Here is a 22,810-nt window from a genome sequence, read left to right on the forward strand (position 1 = left end):
GTCAGGCCCGAGGAGTAAAGCGTCAGCGGCCAGGACCCCCCTTCTTGTGGCCACCATTATTCACTGGTCTCCATTTGCTTCTCAGACATGCATTTCCCATCGTAAACTGTGCTAAATGCTATTTAGTAGCTAATTAACTTTCTGTGTGAAGACCTCTCTAATTGCGCGCTCTCCCCGCTCTGCTGGGGTCCTCGGGGGACACAGAGCTGTCCTAGGGCATTTGTTCTGCTGTTCCTACCTCGCGGGCACAACTTCCCGCCCGGCAACAAACTGCCAATCAAGGCAGCAGAGGTCAAGGGGGACCAAATTAGGAGCCCTCCGCTGCTGCCAAACTTGCTTGGTGAAGCTTAATTTAAATAGAAAGCAAAAAGGTGATGAAAAATAATTTTCCCCAATGAAACTCTTTGCCAGGCAGGAGAAGGGGTACCCTCCTCTGCTCTCTGGAATGGCTAGTTTCTTCTTTGAAACGTTCAGACTGGAACGTGTTTATATTTTGACTGCATTGGCATCTGCCATCCATCAAACGGAGAGATAATCAGAAAATAAAAGCTTTTGATTAGCACTTGCATAAATCACCGCAGTGCCAATTACTGCACAGTCCCAATGCAGGGGGTGGGGTGCGGGGAGGCAGCAATGATGCCGTTGGGTTTGCCCCCACCCACTTCAGGTCCAAAGTCATCACTAGCTTTGTACATGGGTCTCAGACCTTGTACTTCGAGGACACGTTGTGCATGCGCTCCACATTGCAAGGGTACGTTCGTGTCTTGAATGTGAGATCTCTGATCGTCCTCCCAGATGGACGTCCAGCCCAAGCAGATGTTTTTGATCGTCACAAATACACAGAGTTTCGAATCAGAGCTAAAGAGCAGGCCCCGCGGCTCCAAGTTCTCAACACCACTCCGTGGCTTCACAGCCCCCAGGACATTTTCCAGAGCCTCTGCCAGCAGGACATCCTCACTCTGAGGTCTGTGTCAGAGGACAAAGGCTGTCCCTGCCACCTGAGAAAGCAGGGTTCCGGGTGGCAACTCCTGTTTTGAAGGATGAGGATGTCCCCCATCCCCCATTCCTTGCATCTTACAAAAGGGCGGGTCCCCTCCAGCAAGTCAGTGGGTTTAAACTCAGCATCCCAGGTGAGTTTCCCATTCACAAGGAATGGCTCAGCAAACCTGACCCTGCAAGAGGCTGTGACTGAGCCCTGTGTCCTGCATCCTCAGTGGGACACATCACCCTTGTTAGATCAGTGAGAAGGTTTGGTTCAGTGAGAAGCCTATAGCCAGGCCAGTGTCCGATGCCCTTCCTGGGCAGGCTGGGCAGGATTGGGTCGGGGGATGTCCAGGCAGAGCCTGGGCTGCCTTTGTCATGACCACTGGGAGGAGCTGGATTTGAGGTCTCCAGCCAGGAGCAGGATTGCAGGCTCCACCCAACCAGGAGGGAATTGTCCAGAACATCTTGGTCTGGGTGTGGTGACGAACAAGCATTTCTTTAAGCATGGTTATTTTAAAAACAGAACAAACAGGTGCAGGCATGTGCCCGGTGACCAGGGGCCATCACTCTCTCCAAGGGTGGAGGCTAGGGCCGGGAGTGTCCCTGAGAAGTTCTTTCCCCCAGTTTTGTGGTTGTGGCCTCACTCCACAGGGAGAGCTTTGGGCACTGCTGCAAGCCACTTCTCAGGAGGAAGGATGTAAAGTAGGAATAGGAGATTTGGGTTCAGAGGGGTTTGGGGACTCTTTCAACTTTGGCTGGCTTACAGGTGGGTGAGGGATTTCCCTTTGGGGAGCTTTCAGTATGGAGCAAACACACGTGTTTGGAGGTCCACTTGTCTGGAGCTCTCCGAGGGTCTTGGATGTTATGTCTGTATGAGATCTAGGAGGTATCCAGTCCTTCCTCAGTACCTGTGGGAGTGGGCTCCAGGGCCGCCGAGGATGCCAAAATCCGAGGATGCTCAAGTCCCGTGTATAAAATGGCAAGTATTTGCATATAACCTATGCACTTCCTCCCAGATACGTTATTTATTTCTTTATATTGAAGTATAGGTGATTAACAATGTTGTGTTATTTTCATATGTATAGGAAAATGGTTCATTTATATTCATACGTGTGTATCTGTGCTAAATTGCTTCAGTTGTGTCCAACTCTTTGTGACCTTATGGATCCCAGCCCACCAGGCTCCTCTGTCCATAGGATTCTCCAGGCAAGAATACTGGTGTGGGTTGCCATTCCCTTCTCCAGGGGATCTTCCCAACTCAGGGATCGAACCTGTGTCTCTTATACCTCCAGAATTAACAGGTGGGTTCTTTACCACTAGGGCCACCCGGGAAGCCCTATATACTTAAATATATATACATGCATGCATGCATACATATATCTAGATCCTTTTCCCATTGTAGGTTATTGCAAGAGGCTGAATATAGCACAGGTCCCTGAGCTATACAGTATGTCCTTGTTGCTTATTTTATATACAGTAGTGTATATCTGTTAATCTCAAACTTTTAATTTATCCCTCCTTTCTTTTCACCTTTGGTAACTGTAAGTTTGTTTTCTACATCTGTGAGTCTATTTCAGTTTTGTAAATAAATTCATTTGTATCATTTTTAAGATTCCACACATATGTGATATCACATGATATTTGCCTTTCTTTATCTGACTGACTTCACTTAGTATGATAATCTCTGGGTCCATCCATGTTGCTGCAAATGGCATTATTTTATTCTTTTTATGGCTGAGTAATACTCCTCTGTATATATACCACATCTTCTTTATGGACACTTGGGTTGCTTCCATTCTTGGCTATTGTAAATAGTGCTGCCATGAACACTGGGGTGTATGTATCCTCCCATAAACTTTAAATCATGACTTATAATATCTAATTTAATGGCAAGGCTACAATGTCAATGCCACGTAAATAATTGCTGTGTGCACTCAATCAGTCGTGTCTGACTCTTTGCAACCCCATGGACAGTGGCCTTCCAGGTTCCTCTGACCATGGGGTTTTTCAGGCAAGAATTGGGTTGCCATTTTCTCCTCCAGGGGATTTTTCTGATCCAGGAATCCAATCCGTGTCTCCTGCATTGGTAGACTAATTCTTTACCACTGGGCCACCTGGGAAGCCCAACTAATTGCTCACATGTGGCAAATTCAAGTTCTGCTTTTGGGGACTTTCTGGAAATTTTTTTCTCAAGCTTTTTCAGTCTGAGGTTGGTTGATCAGCAGATGCTGAACTGGTGGATATAAAGGGCTGACTCTATCTCAAGTTTGGAAAAACCAGCCCGGCAATTCTGAAAGTGATTTTTTTCAAAAAAAAGGGAAAACTAAACATACAGAGGAGAATGAGAGGTCATTGAATATTTCCTTCTGACTCCAGCAAAATACGCTCCAGTTCTTCTCCCTGAAACCGTGTGCGTATGTGTGTGGGGTGTGTGGTGTATGTATGTGTGTTTGTATATACGTGGTATGTCTGTATACATGTGACTATGTGTGTGTGAATGTGTGTTTTAAGTCAGGATCCCTGTTACCATCCAGGCTGAGCTCAACCTTCAGTTATGAAAGGACAAGAGCTTCTCCTGTGGGGCTCCAGCCCCAGGTGTTGGGATTAGGAAAGAGAGGGGAAAGGTATTATGCAGGCCCAGAAATCACAGTGTTTATTTACTTTGAACGTTTTCCCTGACACCTACCAGGGAGGTGCTGGCCTGGCCACCAGCCCTGGGCTCCTTGGCAAGTGGATGTCCGCCTAGTCTTTCATGTTCTTTCCAAAGTCACAAAACAAAACACTACCACCCGAGAAGTCACACCAGTCAGCCGGCCCCTCTCCCAGCTTCAGCAACGGCTGTGGCCAGTTTGTGCAAACTGGAAATAGTTTTTCTTTGTCAACTACAGAGAGCTGTGTGTTAAATCCAAACCATACACCGTCAGCTACCAAGGGGTGCAGCGGGCACCACCCGATGGGGCTCCCCAGGTCTGCTCAATCATTAGATGGTGGTGGGAAGTCAGACATGCACAGCTCGCCTGCTCCCAGCTCCACCAGCTGGGGCTGTTCCCCTGTGTTCCGAACCAAGAGTTCTGTCAGCGCATGCCAGCAACTCAACACACCCATTCCACTGCAAAGAGGACAAGCCCCAAACCACTGACTTTAGGGATGAAGAGAGCTTTTCTGGAAGGTTTTATGCATGGACTGTTGGTCCTTTAATCATTAATCAGCCATGAAGCAAAACTTAGTGGTCCCTGCTTGCTTTGTCAGTTAAAACCTCTCGGTATCAAAGCTCAGTTCAGCCAAGCACCATGAAGTGTGCCCTGGCCAGTCCCGTGGAAAAGCCCAGTCATAGCCACGCCTCCCCTCCTGCCAGGCTTGGCGGTGTCACCACATCCTAGCCCACGCCTGCCCCCAGGCTGGGCCCTTTCTGGGGACCTGGTACCCTCAGTTCCACCAAGGAAAAGTCTTTCAGTCAATAAGAGAGAAAAAGGTTTCCCCAAAGGACATTTCTTTAAAAATGAGGGAAAAGGCATAGGGATGAGTGGAGATGTTTTCCGCCCATTACACGAACGCCAGCTCTGGGTGAAAGCAGTGTGAGCAGCCAGGGAGTGGTGAACTGCAATCTCGCTCACAGGTGGGACTCAAGGTGGCCCCAAGGGCAGCCCAAATGTGGGGGACCATTAAGACCCCTCACAAGCAGCACTGCTTTCCCCTGATGAAGACGTGCTGTGAGCAAGGAGTGAATTTTGCCCTATAAACAATCGAAGTAGAGTCCTCAGAGCTGGGGGCTACTGCTCTGGATGCGGTTAAACACCCAAAGCCTTTTAACCAGGTCCCCATCATCTCCATTGGTGTGGCCTTGTGCAGGTGACCCTTTGGCTTTGAGCTTTGTTTGAATGACAGAGGTGCTTCCAAAATAAATGTGGTGCTGGGTGTTCTCAAGGATGAAAAGACATGGTTTTTTGCCTGTTGCAGAGTAAGTCTGAATGAGTCCAGCTATCTTCACCTCTCTCCTCTCCTCGCCAGGGCTAAGGGCCTGTGCAGAGTTCAGGATTGTTTTAAAGGCTTATCCCCAGGTAGGCGGGGCTGTTCTCATCCTGGGCAGACTGGCAAGTCTGCACAGGTACCGTCTGCATGTGGCCCTGTCCCGGCAGAGGTGAAGGGTGCTGAGTCATCAGGGCTCAGACTCTGCCTAGGCCATCCTGTGAGCGATGACCCCAGGCATGGGCCCCAGGGCAGCCTGGAGGTCCTGACCTGTGCCATTAGGGACGTTGGCCATTTGGGCCAAGTTCATGCTGCGCTTTGGCTGAGCACTTGCCAAACTCAAAGGTCACTCCATGTATTAGCTGTTTCTGGAGGTCTGGACTTTGTGTATGGTTCCTCTGAGAAGGCAGGCATGCATTCTGGGCAGTCCAGTCGGCATTGGGTTGGGGACCTGTCCCAACAGGTACGCCACCTCCTGCTACTTGGCCCCAGGGCAAGAAGGAGTGGGCTATGGGCTTCTATAGTAGCTGGCCCGCAGGGCCCAGGAGGCTAAAGGGAGGCAGGGAGAGGAAAGCAGGCCGGCTTTACTAGCCCAGTTCCCACAAGCCAGGCCCGCCTCCCCAGTGACCCTTGCTCATTTTGCCTGTGACCTGAGCTGCCTTTTGCTTTGCTGCAGGCTGGGAGGACTCTAGAAGCTTCATTAATAGAAAAACCAGTGCTTTTGTTATAAGAAAGTAATATTAGTCGCTCAGTCATGTCCGATTCTTTTCAAACACATGGATGGTAGCCCTCCAGGTTCCTCTGTTCATGGAATTTTCCAGGCAAGAATACTGGAGTGGATAGCCATTCCCTTCTCCAGGGGATCTTCCCAATCCAGGGATTGAATGCAAGTCTCCTGAATTGCAGGCAGATTCTTTACTGTCTGAGCTACCAGGGAAGCCCAAGAGGAGGGGTATAAACACTGGCCCTGGCCAATCTCACCACAGGTTACTGGTAGAGATTCCTGGGGGCAGGCAGGGGGACCCTCATGGCTGGCATGCCCTGTTAGTCCCTCCCTGATGCCCCCTCCTGGATTCCCAGTGTCAATTCCCATCCTCTGGGGGTGGGGGGTGTGTGCCAGGGACTCTGGGTCCTGTTTAGGTACCCTCCCTTCGGTGCCAGGCACTCAGAAGGGTGTGTTCATTTTCCCAGTTCCCAGAAGACAACAGGGAGAGTCTAGTTTTCTAAGTCCTGGAAAAGGCTGGGGCATCAGTATCTCCTGATCTGACCTTGACAAGCCTCCCAGAGCTTCCTCCAATTTTCCCCGCCCACCGGAGTCTCTGAAGAACCTGCTTTCAGGGCCTAAAACTGGATTTGATTTTCAATCACCTTAGATCTGGGTTGAACAAGCCATGTTGAGAGCAGGCGTAGGTCCCTGTTACAGGGAGGCGTGTGTGGTGATCAGCCTCAGGCCCTGTTCACCAGAAGGAGACCAGGCGGTGGGAGCCCAGGCCACAGTTAGCCCCCTGGCCTTGGTGCCACGGGTAGCTTTGCTGGCCTTTCCTTCCAAACCAGACAGAGGTGCATGGTTGCTGCACCAGAGCTGGTGCAGAGGTGCCCGCAGCCAGCAGTCCCGGGCCATAGCAGTGTGACTGGAGTTCCAGATGAATGTTGGGGTAAGGAACAATCAACATAGCCTTATAGCTAATCTGAAAAAGTAGGTTCTCAAAAGTCATGGAAGATGTGTGTAAATAACTCTTTGAGTCCCTGCTTTCAATTCCTTGGGGTACCACTCCTTTATATCTAACACATCTGTATTAACTACATATTATTTATATAAAAACCATTAACTTTTTTTTTTTTTTTAAAGAGAGAGTGTCCAACAAAGTAAATCCCAAACAAGACCACCCTTGAGACTCAGCTGGGCTGTGGTAGGGGTCAGCATGTCCACAGAGGCAGTGAGAAGGACAGTAAGCAGTCTGCATCCCGGGATGACTGCTGCCTGGCATCCCAGGTCTAATGTCCGCCATGTGTCTCTGATTTGGGACCAGAGGCCAAGTCTGTCTAGGCATCTGGTCTCTGGGGAGGCGGTGGATAGCACAAGGCTGGGGGTGGTGTGGGGCACCATGCTGGCAACTCTCCACCTATCAGACCCCCAAGAGAGGAGATGGAAAGTCGGCAGGGAGATGGAGGCCAGCTGAAAATAGAGACGGGACCCAGGAAAGGCGTGTCTGGCAGCCCCACAGCCGAGGGAGTCTGGCTTGGGCCGGAGCTTGTGTCCCCCTCCTCAGCAGCACACATCCAGGCAGCCCCTCGGGAACAGGCGGTGAGAAGGGAGCAGGGACAGGTGAGCAACAAAGGGCAGATGGAACTTCCTCTCTGGGCGGGAGGCGGGGCGGGCTCCGCGGGCAGGGCACACCCCTGGCTGATCTGGGGGAAGCCTGCCATCTGCTGGGCACACACAGAGCCCTCCTCAGCTGAAGTGCCACCTCCAGGAAAATGGAGTTTCAAGGGAGGGTGTATGCCAGCCTCGTGTTCCACAGGGAAGAAGCAGGGCCATGAAGCCCAGACAGATTTGATGCTGGGGCCGGGGGAAACTGGCCGCCGCTCCCAGAGAGCTGGGCCCCGGTGAACCTCGGCACCCCACGTCCACGCCTGCCGCGGGAGCAGGCTCCTCTGCACGTCAGTCCCGTGGACCCGACAAAGACGGCTCTCTACAGCCCCTCGTGCTCTGCGGGGGCACACAATGAGTCCTTTCACCCCCGGTGGGTCTGGTGGAGCGTGGCCACCTCCCCAGGGGGTGTCCGGCCGGGCAGCGGGCCCTGCTACTTCATGCTCGCGGTTTGGAAGCTCAAGGCACTGTCACTTTCAACTATCATCAGGGAAACTTTGGAGCTTGACATCCGTGTTGGTCACGTCGGTCTTACCCCGAATGTGGAAGCCTGTGAGCCTGTGCCTGGTCAGGCTCTCCCAGAAAGGAGAACTGTGACCCCATTTAAGTCGTGGCCGTTGTGCCCGTGAGCACGCGGAGCGCGGGGAGCATGCAGAGAGCCCGCTGTCACTCGACACCCTTCCCGGCAGCCCGGCAGCCCGCCAGGCTCGGAGAGAGACCGTAGCTACCAAAAATAATCCTCCCAGTGTTTAAATATTTACAGAAGCAAGACAGATCCTGATGTCTTACCATCTACAGGGTCCGGCCCTAACTGCCAGCCCTGGGGCTCCAGGAAGAGGCCACATCTATGCCCTTTTGCTGGGTCCCAGGTCTCCTTCCCTCCCTCTCCTTTCCAGACGTGTGCAGGTCTCCCTTTCTGTGACCCATGAGACAGCCACCCTCCCTCCTTCCAGAAAATTTCCACCTCTGGCTTCCTAGCCCCATGTTACCCCAACCCTGGCAAGCACCCTTTGCTGGCCCCAAAGCCTCTCAGGAAAGCACCTTCCCAACTTTAGAGGATTTGCGCCCCATCTTGGAAACCATCAAATAAAATGTAACAGAAGAGGCATGTGGCTATCTAAACCTGAAGGTTCATCTCCACACCTCCTCCTGGGGACCTCCAGGGCACTTAGGAGCCACTCACCTGTGATGGTCTAGTGGGCAAGGATGGTCACTGTGTGGGGTAAAAGGTGGGGCAATGAGGATGGAGACGTGTGAGGGCACAGAGCTGGGCAGAGCTGGGAGGGGGCCAGGGGCTCGGCTCCAGGGTGGCCACACTTAGGGATCATCTGTGTCACTGCCTGCTGCTAAGGAAGGTCGGGAATGTACTTGAGGCCACCTGCTGGCACCAGAGTTCAGGCCTGCTTCCACTGGCCCATGACTTTCAAAGGGCAGGCGTTTCTGCGATGATCAGTGTGGCTGGGCTTCGGCTGTTAGATCGTCAGGGAAACCATACTCTCAGGTTCCCAAAACAGATTTCCCGAAGCAAGGAAGCACATTCTGGATATGGTGGAGGGGCCACCAGGAGCCCTTTCTCTCCACCACACCACAGGCATTTAGGGAACATTGGTTGAATTGAACGGAAAATCCAAGTAAAAATGCTTTGTTTACTTTGCTGGGAATGAACGTTAAGGCAAACAGCAGAGGATACAGGAACGTTCCCATCAAATGACAAAGGTCATTGGTCACCTCCCTCTTGCTTTGGGGGAGGATTTCATCAGGTATTGGGTTACGTTGCAACAGCCAAGTTGAGGGGGGGTTCCCCAAAGACAGAGGATGGCTCACCCGGGAGACACTGCCATGTCATTATTCTGTGACCTTATGCTCAAAGCTCTCAGAAGCTCACGTGGGCCCTGCAGAGGCCCTGCCAGGGCTGCTGATGCAAGAGCCGGGGCCCCCAGGGCCTCTGGCTTCCTGCTCCCATGCGGGGCTCTGTGCAGTCAGAGCAACACAACCCCCTGGAGAGCATCCCCACTACCCCCTGCAACAAATCAGTGAGGGTTGCATCAAGGACCCCCAGAGGGGCTGTGGTGGTTTGTGAGCTGAGGGGGAAAGGCTGACAACTGTTTCATTTCCTTGTCCTTCAACAGTCATCCTGCACTGGGACTGTCAATTCCCTCGGGAGTGTGGCCTCCCCTGGAGGCTGAACTTCTTTCTTTTCACTTCGGGAGGGTTGATGCACTTATTTCCTCCCTGTCCTGACAGATTTAATAGAAAGAGGCCGGCTTTCTAGAGAGCTGACAGTCCTTGAGAGGACAGTCAACAATATCATGATTTCAAGGTCGACCCACGCAAGGGCTCCACAAGGTACCTGTCTTTTTGGAATCTTGCTTCCTTGGGTAACACTGGTGACTTCCAGAATCTCTGCTCCAAGTCAGGGAGGGGCTAGAGCTACAGAACTTTCCCCAAGCAGGGGCAACAGGTCATTCATCAGACCTCCCCCTAGAAGCTGCCCAGCCATCAAGGACAAAGGAAGAGGGCTAGCCAGAGAACACTAGGAAAAAAAAAAAAAGACAAAAACCAATAAAACCATATCAGGACACCAACCAGTAGAGGTTAGAGCTGGCCAACTCCATGGTCCTGTGCCACATGTGGCATCAAGCACTTGAAATGTGGCAAATTAAAACTGAGATGTGGTGGCTTAGAGGTAAAGAATCTGCCTGCCAATGCAGGAGACACAGGTTCGATCCCTGATACAGGAAGATCACACATGCTGAGGAGCAACTGAGCCCATGTGCCACAGCTACTGAGCCTGTTCTCTAGAGCCTGGGAGCCACAATTACTGAGCCCATGTGCTGCAGTGATGTAAGTCCGTGCACCTAGATCCCATGCTCCACAAGAGAAGCCAACACAATGAGAAGCCCGCACACTGCAGCTAGAGAGTAGCCCCTGCTCTCCGCATCTAGAGAAAAGCCCGTGTAGCAATGCAGCTAAAAGTACATTTTAAAAAAGCAAAACAAAACTGAGATGTGCTCTAGGGTTAAAGTTCACACGAGATTCCCTAAGACTAGGTACAAAGATAGAATACTGAACATCTTCCATCAACTTTTAATACTGATCACACGTTGAAATGGTAATATTTGGGGTATACTGGGTAATTATTCAAATTGATTTTACATATTTTTTTTTTTACTCATTAAAATTCAGCTATTAGATACACACATTTATGCTCGACTGATTTTTGGCAAAAGTGCAAAAGCAATTTCATGGAGGAAGGTACCCCGTTTCAATGATTCTGGGGCAACAAAACATTCCCAGGCTGAAAGATAAACCTTGCCCTAATTTCATTCCTTATACTGAAATTAACTCCACATGAGTCATGGACTTGAATGTAGAATGAAAATGACCAAAGTTTTAGAAAATGATAGGAGATCATCTTTAGGATTCAGGACTAGGCCAAGAGTTCTTAGACTTGACAACAAAAGCAAGAGTCACAAGAGGAAAAATTGATAAATTGGGTGTCATCAGAATTAAAATATTTTACCCTGTGAAAGATTCTGCTAGGAGGATGAAACGATAACTTCAGAGATACACTTGTGCATCACATATCTGACAAAAGACTAGTATGTAGAAAATAAGAACTCTCAAACATATAACAGTTAAAAAAAAGATTGTGTGTCCTGTGTGCTTAGTCACTCAGTCATATCCTACTTTTTGCAACCCCATGGACTGTAGCCTGTCAGGCTCCTCTGTCCATGGGGATTCTCCAGGCAAGAATACTGAAGTGGATAACCATGCCCTCCTCCAGGGGACCTTCCCAACCCAGGAATTGAACCCAGGTCTCCTGCACTGCAGGCAGATTCTTTACCATCTGAGCCACCAGGACAGACCACCAGGAAACCCCACCAGGAAGATCAGAATATAGGCAAAAGACATGAAGAGACATTTCACCAAAGACAATAAGAAGATGGCAGAGAAACACATGTAAAAATGCTCAACTAATCATTAGGGAAATGCAAAAGAAGATGGCAGAGAAACACATGTAAAAATGCTCAACTAATCATTAGGGAAATGCAAATTAAACCACAGTGGGACACCACAGACATACCAAAATGGCCAAAATACAAAACAGTCAGTCAGTCAGTCAGTGCAGTCACTCAGTCGTGCCCGACTCTTTGCTACCCCACGGACTGCAGTGTGCCAGGCCTCCCTGTCCATTACCAACTCCCAGAGTTTACTCAAACTCATGTCCATTGAGTCGGTGATTCCATCTAACCATCTCACCCTCTGTCGTGTCATCCCCTTCTCCTCCCTCCCGCCTTCAATTTTTCCCAGCATCAGGGTCTTTTCAAATGAGTCAGTTCTTCACATCAGGTGGCCAAAGTATTGGAGTTTCAGCTTCAGCATCCGTCCTTCCAATGAATATTCAGGACTGATTTCCTTTACCATGGACTGGTTGGATCTCCTTGGACTGAACACACCAAATGCTGGCAAGGATTCAAAGAAACTATACCACTCACCTATATTGCTGGTGAAAATATAAGATGGCACAGCTACTCTGGAAAAAAATTTGGGCAATTTCTTTAAGACAAAACATGCAACCATCATACATATGACCTCGCAATTACACTCTTGGGAATTTCTCCCAGAAAAATGAAAACTACATTCAGACAAAAACCCATATAGAAAGGTTCACAACAGTTTTATTCATAAATGCCCCAAACTGGAAACAACCCATTAATGTCCTTCCTTCAAAGGGTGGATACTTAAACAAACTGGTTCATGAACACCTTGGAATACTACTTAGCAATAAAAAGGAAAGCACTACAAATACATACAGTGTCTTGGATGGGGCTCAAGGGAGTTATGCTGAGTGAAAAAGGCCCATCTCAAGGTGACAGAGCATGTGGTGTCACTTATATGGAAGTCTTCTAGAGACAGAGAATATAGTGGTGGCTGCAACTATGAGGGGGAGCGTATGGCAGCCAGGCAGCGATGGAACTGTTCTGTACCTTGATTGTGGTGGTGGTTACACAAAGCTACACGTGGGGCACAATTGCACAGGATTCTATATGCAGGTACACACAAATGGAGTTTGAAAGACCAGCAAGATCTGTGCGTTGTACCCAACTTCATTTCCCGGTCTGGAATGTGTATCATGGTTTAACACAGGATACTGCAATCAGGGGAGGGTGAGTGAAGGACGCATGGGACTTCCCTGTACATAGATTGCAACTTCCTGTGACTCTATAGTTATTTCAAGATGGAATTTTTTAAAAGCAAGACTACTAGAAAATTTTAAATCACATACGTGGCTCACTACATTTCTACTGAGCAGTGCTGGCTTAGACCAGGAGTCAGCACGTAATGGCCTGCTATCTGTACAATCCATGAGCTAAGAGTTTTTTAATAGCCTATTTTTAAGGAGTACGTCAAGGCTGTATACTGTCACCCTGCTTATTTAACTTATATGCAGAGTACATCATGAGAAACGCTGGGCTGGAAGAAGCACAAGCTGGAATCAAGACTGCCAGGAGAAATATCAATAACCTCACATATGCAGATGACACCACCCTTATGGCAGAAAGTGAAGAGGAACTAAAAAGCCTCTTGATAAAATTGAAAGAGGAGAGTGAAAAAGTTGGCTTAAAGCTCAACATTCAGAAAACGAAGATCATGGCATCTGGTCCCATCACTTCATGGCAAATAGATGGGGAAACAGTGGAAACAGTGTCAGACTTTATTTTTGGGGGCTCCAAAATCACTGCAGATGGTGACTGCAGCCATGAAATTAAAAGACGCTTACTCCTTGGAAGGAAAGTTATGACCAACCTAGATAGCATATTGAAAAGCAGAGACATTACTTTGCCAACAAAGGTCCGTCTAGTCAAGGCTATGGTTTTTCCAGTGGTCATGTATGGATGTGAGAGTCGGACTGTGAAGAAAGCTGAGCACCGAAGAATGATGCTTTTGAACTGTGGTGTTGGAGAAGACTCTTGAGAGTCCGTTGGACTGCAAGGAGATCCAACCAGTCCATTCTGAAGGAGATCAGCCCTGGGATTTCTTTGGAAGGAATGATGCTAAAGCTGAAACTCCAGTACTTTGGCCACCTCATGCGAAGAGTTGACTCACTGGAAAAGACTCTGATGGTGGGAGGGATTGGGGGCAGGAGGAAAAGGGGACGACAGAGGATGAGATGGCTGGGTGGCATCACCGACTTGACGGACGTGGGTCTGAGTGAACTCCGGGAGTTGGTGATGGACAAGGAGGCCTGGTGTGCTGCGATTCATGGGGTCCCAAAGAGTCGGACATGACTGAGCGACTGAACTGAACTGAAGAGCAGTTTTAGATTTACAAAATAACTGAGCAGAAGGAACAAAGAGTTCCTAGATACCTTTCTGCTCACACAGATGTTCCCCTAACATCTTGCATTAGTGTGATACATTTGTTATGATCGATGAACAATATCAATACATTATTATTAACTAAAGCCCATAGTTTACATTGTGGTTCATTCTTGATGCTGTACATTCTATATTGTTATTGTTGTTTAGTCACTAAGTTGTGTCCAACTCTTTTGTGACCCCATGAATTGTAGCTGGCCAGGCTTCTTTGCCCATGGGATTTCTCAGGCAAGAATTCTGGAGTGGGTTGCCGTTTCCTTCTCCAGGGGATGTTCCCAACCCAGGGATCAAACCTGTGTCTCCTGCATTGCAGGTGGATTCTTTACTGCTGAGCCACAAGAGAAGCCCTGTACATTCTTTAGATTTTAACAAATGTATAAGGACATGTATCAGCATCACAGCATCATCCAGAAAAGTTTCACTTACCTAAAAATCCTCTGTGCTCTATCCAACCCTAATGCCTGGCAACCACTGATCTTTTTTTAGTGTATCCATAGCTTTGACTCTTCCAGAAAGTCATATAGTTGGAATCACACAGTCTGTAGCCTTTTCAGATTGGCTTCTCTCACTTAGCAACATGCATTTAAGTTTCCTCCCTGTCTTTTTCTGTCTTGATAGCTCATTTCTTTTTAGTGCTGAATAGAATTCCATTATCTAGATAGACCAGTCTATCTCTCCCTTAACCTATGGAAGAATGCACATCTTGGCTGCTTCCAGGTTTTGGCATTTATGAAGGAAACTGCTACAAACATCCATGTGCAGGTTTTTGTGCGAAGAATGGGTTTGAACATTTTTCAGTGTTGAAAAGGACAAAAGGAGGGAACTATTTCATGACACATGAAAATTATATGAAATACGAGGAATCCATAAATCAAGTTTTACTGGAACCAAGCCATACCCAATCACTTTCATACTGCTAGTGGCTGGTTTCTATGGACAGAGTTAAGAAGCTACACAGAGGCTGTGCCATTCAAAAAACCAAAAATACTCACTACATGGCCCTTTATAGAGAAGATCTGTCAACTCTTCAGATGGACAATTACAATCCCCATCTTCAAAAGGCCAGAGAGAAGTAAACCAAAATGATAATAGTAATGCTGGAAGGACTGATGGCCATAAATATTTTCTTTATGCCTTTCCTCCCAAATTTCTAAAATGGACATATATTACTTATGTCACAAGTAGATTTCCACAGCATCTTTGCTCCAGCCCCACAAGCCTCTGACAGGGGTGGGGTTCCAAACAGACCCAAGGGGCCAATAGGACTAGGCCGGAGGGGTGACTCATGTGCCAAGTGATGATGGAAACAGGGCTGGATTTTGTTTTGCTTTTCTGTTTTTAACATCATAGCTGGTACTTCAGCTAGGAGCCTCACTCTGTGACCCTGTGCCTCAACCTTCTCTACAATGGGAGAAGAACACCCTAACCTTGGGCATTGTTTCAAGGGTTAAACAGTCAGTGCCCACAAAGCCTAAGATGGATTGAATAGGGTCTCCCCAGATTCATCTCTCAATGTGACCCTATTTGGAAACAAATTACAGATGTAATTAGTTAAAGATCACAAGATGAGCTCATCCTGGATTGAGAGTGGGCCCTAAATCCAAGGACTGATGTCCTCCCAAGAAGAGAAACCACGTGACAATGGAGGCAGAGATTGGAGGGGTGTGGCCACGAGGGACAGCTGGAGCCCCAGGAGCTGGCAGGGGCAGGAAGGACCTCTTTGGACCTTCAAACACCTTGATTTCGGACTTCCAGCCTCCAAAACCGTGAGAATCTCTTTCTGATTTTCTAAGTCAACGGGTTTACAGTCCTTCCTTACAGCAGCCCCAAGAAACTAACACAAACCTCTTAGGTTCGGGCTGGCACTCTGATAGGTGCCATAAAAATGCCACTTTTATTTTTAGCGTCCTGGTAAATGACTGCCATTTGCCTACTCTGTGCTGAGCCTTTGGAGCTCCTTTTACTCATCACCTTTGTGTTCACAGTGGCCCCACCACACAGATGAGGAAACTGAGACAGAGAGATTAAAACACCTTGACAAGCTCCTGCCTCGGGGATCACACAGGGCTTGGTTTACATTTGACGGCAGACCTGGCCCAGCCCAGATGGCCTGCCCCTTCCCTCCCCAGGCAGCATGTCTGAGCCAAACAGCCACCCTGAGTCTCACATCAAATGACTGGGCACCGTCGAGACCCAGCCTGAATTCCCTGGCAGCCCCTCCGAGCTCCTGGAGCCAGTGGCAGCTGGCCGCCAGTGCGCTTCCAGAGCTGCAGGGTAGATGCTGAAGGGCCATCCTCCGCCCTAGGCAGCGCCTGGCTTCCCTGCCTGGCAGTGAGGCTCCCAGGCTGGTCCAAGGGCTCAGTCCCACCAGCTGCCCTTCTCGAATAGGCTTCCTTTGGACCCCTGCTATCGGCCAGCCCCAGGCATGGAGCAGGGCAGTGGTGAGTGACTGCCGCCTTGGCTGGGGGGCCGCACATGGAGCAGGGATGTGGGTGCAGGGGGGCGGTGTGGAGGGAGAGATGCCGCACAGAGCCTGCCGAGTGCTACAGAAACATAAGACAAGATTAGTCTTAACGACGCACAGAACAGATTGCAGGGTGTCGGGAGATGGGATGTTTTAAAGAAATAAATCTCAGCTCCCGGTTACAGAAGCACAAACAAACCCAAACAACAGATCTTTGGAAGCTGCCAGCTTCTCGGCTGCCAGGCTGCTGCTGGGGGCCCCCAGGGGGTGAGGGTGGGTGTTCCAGGAGCATCGTCAGGGCATCTGGGGCACCTGGGCCGGCCCAGTACTGAGCTAGCCCAGAGATATTTTCCGGAAATTTGGGGGGTGTGCCCCCCAGCACCTGGCCATCCCTCTTCTCACCAACTCTTGGCCATTCCACCTCTTAAATCTCTCCAGGACCCACATTCATGCTCTCCAGCCATTACCCTCCTCTCCTGGAGGGCACAGCCCCGGAACCTTCCCTCACCCCATCCCCAGTCCCACTGCTGCTGGAATGGCCTCTGAGGACATCCACTGGCCCAGCCACTGGCCCTTCTCTGTTGCTCCCCCTCTTCATCTCTTTAGGGTCCCATCCTTCTGGCCCCTCCTCCTCTTCTTCCTTCATCTCCCACCTCTGGGAGAGGGTTCTTATTTGCTTCAGCTGTTCTGGGTGGGAAGGGGTAAAAAGTGTCTTCCTTGTTTATATCACCCCTCACACCCTGCAGTTTCTACTCCTGCAGGCTTGCCCGCCTGCCCCGAGATGGTTGGACAGAAAAGGAACGACAAGGCTATTTATGAAAACCGCCCAAAGCAACTAAGAATCACATGGCATTGCACAGCTTGCCCCCTCACCAGGCTTTGGGTGTCCAGCATGACCCTCTCTGGGTCCCTCCTGGAAGCCCCACAATCAGTGACAGAACCTGGCCCTGGCCCACCCAGCTCAGAGGCTTCAGGTCCTTCTGAGGCTGGATTCTCCCCACAGCAGGGTAGGAGAAGCAGGGCCAGTTACACCAGCGACATCGAGACGGTATGAATAATTCAGCCTTTACGGCTGATACCCTGGTGTCACAGAGCCTTTTCCTCCTAAAGGCAAAAAGCACTTAAGATGTCATTTATTTCAGCCTGGCTCCCTCTGCGGGGTGGGCGCCGTCATGCTGTCGCAGTCACTGCCCTCGGGGCTGGCTCCATCGTTACCCTCCCTCCTCACTGGCTTCTGCTTGTGACCCCTCCTACCATCCACCCCCTAGGAAACCAGCCCCTGGGTGGGGGGCGGGGACACCTGTTCACTTTTCTGGCCTTTTCCCCTTTCTCTCTCTCGACAGAGCACTCTGAGGGGCTCCTCTTTGCAAGGAGGGTGACTCCCACCCTCCAGAAGCACAGTTTCTTCTGGGCCTGCACTGTCCAACATGGAAGCCCTCACCACCTGTGGCTACTGGACTTTAAATTCATTAAAGATGAAAACACTAAAAATCCAGTTGTTCGGTTTCCAGAGCCACATTTCCAGGAGTCCACAGCCACATGTGGCCAGTGGTTACTGCACTGGACAGCGTTCATCACCATGGAAAGTCCTATAGGACGGCGCTGGTCCAAAAAACGGTAAAGCTCAAGGAAAAGCAACAGCAGGAGGCAGCATATGTTAAATGCCACATAAACAAGATGCCTGGGGAAAGTGGCAGGAGCTCTGGGGAACAAGCTGGGGTCATGGAGGAGACCACAGTCTGGCTGGCGTTTCACCAGGGGAGGGGAGCACATTCCAGCTGGAGGGAGGCTGTGGAAGGGTGAGGCTGTGGGGGACAGCTGGCTGAACCACAGCAAGCATGGGAAAAGGGGAGAGGAGACGTCGGCAGGAAGGTGAGCATCCAAGTAGGACCCCGGGGATAGGCAGCTGTCATCCCCGCATGGCTGCACCTGACTCTCCCGGACCCGTGTCTGCACTGGCTGGACCACCGCCCCAATGATGCCAAGGTGAGAGCCTTGAAGTGGCAAGGCCACCCAGCTCATTCTGTAACCTGAACACCACCCTTCACTCGGCACACATTTACCCTGGGGGTGGGGGCGAGCATCAGCTTCATGGGGAGGACCTCACGGGGTCCTAGGGGGCCTTCTTATTAACAAGCAAGCAAGACAGCAGACGGGGGTGAGCTAGTCTGAGCTATGCAGCGGCTATGAGCTCTGTGATCTATTTTTTAATATATTTATTTATCTGACTGCATCAGGTCTTCGTTGCAGCACACGGGATCTTTGATCTTCGGTGTGTAGGTTCTTTAGTTGGGGCACGTGGGATATTTTAATTGCGGCATGCAAACTCTTAGCTGCAGCACCCAACCAGGGATCCAACCCACATCCCCTACGTTGGAAGGTGGATTCTTAACCGCTGGACCACCAGGGAAGTCCCTGGCTATCTAGTTTTAAAACTTGTTTTCATCATATGATTAATATAGTCACACACTAACATTTTTGAAACTTGAGAAAGAAAAAAATGACTCACGGTGTTCACATGTGTCACTTAAATTTATCTCAATCAATATCAGGTAAATTAAAAATTCAGCTTGTCAGTCACACTAGCCACCTTTCACGTATTCCCCAGGTAAGCAAGGCAGTGGCGTTATCGCGATGGCACAGATCAGGAAAGTTCTAGTAGGCAGCGCTGCTTGGATGGCCTCATTCATTCATCAGGCCTTCCCATGGATTTCAGTCAAAATGTGTACATTATTTGCTACCTGCTTTGTTACTGAAACACCATTAATTTCCACACTGATGTATAACCTTTACTAATACTGCACAATCTTCTGTCTGGCAGTACTAAGGTTCTGCACCTTTGGGGCCAGAAGTGCCTCCTCCTCAGGTAAATGAACACCCATGAGCACACATACAGGAAGTGGTGAAAGACCTCAGGGGGCTCACAGGCCCCCAATAAAACCCCTTAACCTGGATGATGAACAGTAATGGATGCATCTCTTTCTGTAGATTCGTCCCTTTTCCCCTCCATTATAAAGAAGAGCAAGATGGATATCTTCATGCAAATATACTTTATTTCTGTAATTTAGATTGGTTCTTGGGATGAGTTCCAGAAGACACCTTTTGATTTAAGGAGTGGGAGCTGTGTTATCAGTTCATAAATGTCACCACATACTTCCCCAGGTGGGGGGCAGTTGAGATGCCACGTAGGGGTCCACATGGGGGTCCTGTTATACAACATCCTCATCCAACTAGCCCTAGAGACTGGACCAGGTACCTCTCAGGACATAAACGAATGACGGGCTGGCCACTGATCTTGTCTGGTGGTTATTCTCACCTTCATCCCGACCCAAAGCCTTGACTTCTGACAGTATGGAAGGCATGGGACTGAGACAGCCACAGACCCTAAACCCTGCTTGTAGAAGTCAGTCCTCAGTGGGAGGAGGGTCCATGATGGCAAGTCAGTCACATAGCCTTCCTTGTCCACCCACTTCCCAACAGTCTTTGGACACTCACCTGGTCAAGAATTTCCAGCCATCACTATGCTGGGGTGGCTATGGCAGGTGGCCTCATCTACGGATGAGGCTGTGCCTGGCTAAACCCCACAGGTAGCACACAAGTGGACACTGTCATTCTAACCACTCGACCCTTCCGTAAACTATTTGCCACATCACAAAATGTTTAAGGGACTCTCAGATGGGGGGCTGCTCCTCCCACCCTTGCCCAGCCACACGCTCAGTCTCCACATGTAGTTCTTAAGTTCTGCCACTAGAGGGATCCCGTGAGCCAGCCTGTCTGCTCCCCCGAGGGGAGCCAATTCCCAGTTAAATGAAGAGCCTCTGCCCCTGGAGCCACTACCAACACGTTCAAGTCCTCAAAGACAAGCTCCCTGTAGGGAGTCTGGTCCAGCAGAAGCTGGTGCTCCAGGACCTCACTCCGGATGTCCTCTCTACAAGGCCCATGCCTCTCTGTGTTCCTTGAACTGTAGCCTGCCAGGTTCCTTTGTCCATGGAATTCTCCAGGCCAGAATACTGGAGTGGGTAGCCTTTCCCTTCTCCAGGGGCTTTCCCAGCCCAGGGATCAAACCCAGGTCTCCTGCAATGCAGGCACATTCTTTACCAAGGGAAAGCCACAAGGGAAGCCCAAGGATACTGGAGTGGGTAGCCTATCCCTTCTCCAGTGGACCTTCCTGACCCAGGAATTGAACCGTGGTCTCCTGCATTGCAGGCAAATTCGTTACCACTTGAGCTATGAGGGAAGCTCCCCTTATCACAACAGTGGTTCTCAAGCGCAGTAGCACTTTGGAGACCCTTGGAGAGGGTCTCCAAACCCTGCCCATGCCCAGGCACCACCCCAGTCATTCTGGTTCAATCAGTCTGGGTGGGCCTGGGAATCAGGGACCTTCAAAGCTGCTGGGCTTTGAATGGGGCATTCTCATTTTTCGCTGGGCTGGGAAGCCTTGCTCTATAGCACCCTGTGCTACTGACCATTTAGTCCAGATTTCAGGCCCATCACTGGGTGGGAGCTGTAGGGCGGTGGGGGGCAGGAGGGAGTGGAGACACTCCAGCTTTGCTTTCAGGTCTCGAATGTGGTGGAGAGAGAAAATCACAACTCAACTCCAGGAGCAAAGAAGCAGGAGCAGCCAGGCAGAAAATGCAGAGTCCAGGGCCACCCAGTCCCTCTTGAAATCCACAGTTGCTTTTTTATTTTTTTTAAACTTTCAGCAACCTGTCAAGCGTGGCTGGGTCAGGAACTAGGGTGCCTCCATGTAATACCTCTCACATTGCATCTCAAAAACAGTCTGTTTTCACATCAGCCCCTGACTGAAGCACACGCTCCCAGGAGGCAGGGAGGGGGACCTCGTTCATGGCCATCCTGCCCCAGCCCAAAGCCTTGGCGGAACTGGACAGACTGAGCCAGAAAAGCAAGCAATATGGAATTGTTGAGGCTCCACAGTGAGGGAGGGATCTCCCTCACGACACTACAGTCTTCCTTCCCAGCATGCCCTGCAGCTCTAAGCAGAAACATGAACCTTAAGCTAAATTGGGTGGAACAGGGGTCTGGAAGATGTAACTTGGGTTTCCAAAGCATGACCACAGAAAGGACTCATGACGGGACAGCCAAACTCCCACACCTGACAGATGGCACCCAGCTTCAGGTTAGGAGTCTGCACGCGGTACAGGATAATGTTCCCAAATCCAACAGGAGGTGAAAATTGCTGGGAGTATTAGCCAGTCATAAAAATGAATGGAGTCCTGACACGCTTGGATGCACCTTGAGAACATTATGCTCAGTGAAAGGAGGCAGACACGAAAGGACACAAGTTGCATGATCCCATTGACGTGAAATGTTCAGAACAGGCAATCCATAGAGACAGAAAGTGGCTGAGAAGGGCTGATGAGGAGTAACTGGCAGCGTGGCACCACCAGGGGGAGCTCTGACAGAGCCCCACTGGCAGCGGGACTCAGGCAGGGCTTCAAATTTCCTTCTGAGCCTGGTTCCCTAGTGGGAAACGGGCACACGGCTCAGGGAATCTCATGGGGCACTGGAGTCCTTGGCTGCAGCTGACTGACCGCTCCCTTACATGGCACGCTTCAGTATGCGAGAAGAATGTTATCAGTTCACCCTTGGGCTTTAATGGACCACATCTTACTGGGGAAGAAAACAGGAAAGAATTCGTCTCAAATTCCTTCCCTCTGAAACCAGCAAAGCGCTCCACATTCCTCCATCCTGTTCCTTTTCTCACATCAGTTCCTGTGACCTTATTGCTCTAGGTCCGTTGTAAACCCAGCAGGGTTCAAATCTGGCTCAGCTCCTGAACTGGCTGGGTGACCTCCAGCAAGTTCCTTAACCTCTCTGAGCCTTACTTCTCCCTTCGACACACAGAAGGTGATGTGAGCACCTACGTCACAGGGTTTGGGGTTCTTGTGAGCCTAAAAAGAATTAATCCATGGCCCACAAGCCCTGCACCCAGGCAAAACCCAGACATCCACACTGATCACATGCCCAGCTCACATCATGAGCTCAAGAATTACATGCTGACTAACGTCAGTACTTACTGTCATCACCATCATTAGCCTGGAAATTAATGAGAACAAGGACCACAGCCAAGCATGAGAAGGGGCTGCAGAAGTCTCATGCTTGCCCATCCCACGCCTGCCCCGGCTGCTCTGAGTTAGCCCAAGCCTGTGGTTCGTGAGCCTTGTGCGCGCCCACCTCTGGGAGGCCCCGAGGCCCCCTAACAACGACACCATATGACATTATGATAACCCTCCCCCTTCAGGCAACATCTCACTGCTGCTCCTCCCAGCCCGCGTGTGTGTGGCAAGTAAAGTGAGCCCGCTAATGTGCCCAGGCATCTGGTTCCCCTGGGCTCTCAGCTGTACAGTAAACGCTGCCAACTTCCCCCTGGGGCTGCGTTCCAGCCTCTTATAGCTTGAGGGTGTGAGAAGTAGAAAGGCTAAGGGCCCCTCTGGCGGGCCAGGCTCCGAGCCTGGCTTGGCCCCAGGCAGAGCACAGAGCCTGGCTGGGGACCAGGCCTCCCCCACAAGCCTTCTGCCGCCACCCTGGCCTGCCTGGGTTTGCCTGACGGACCATCTCAGTCCCTCCAGTGATGAGCATAGAAGACGCCAGGACGCTGAGGCCTGGTCCTGGGGGGTCTGG

General features: G+C 50.3%; 1 protein-coding gene across 3 annotated transcripts in view; it reads right to left on the minus strand.

Moving 5' to 3' along the window:
- The window catches only part of TBC1D16 (TBC1 domain family, member 16), a 68,560-nt gene that overhangs the window by 41,320 nt on the left and 4,430 nt on the right, over window positions 1–22,810 (minus strand). The gene's annotated exons all lie outside the window — the stretch shown is intronic.

The sequence above is a fragment of the Bison bison genome, unplaced genomic scaffold (genome assembly GCF_000754665.1).
Source record: "Bison bison bison isolate TAMUID 2011002044 unplaced genomic scaffold, Bison_UMD1.0 scf7180017864371, whole genome shotgun sequence".
NCBI classification, from domain to species: domain Eukaryota; kingdom Metazoa; phylum Chordata; class Mammalia; order Artiodactyla; family Bovidae; genus Bison; species Bison bison.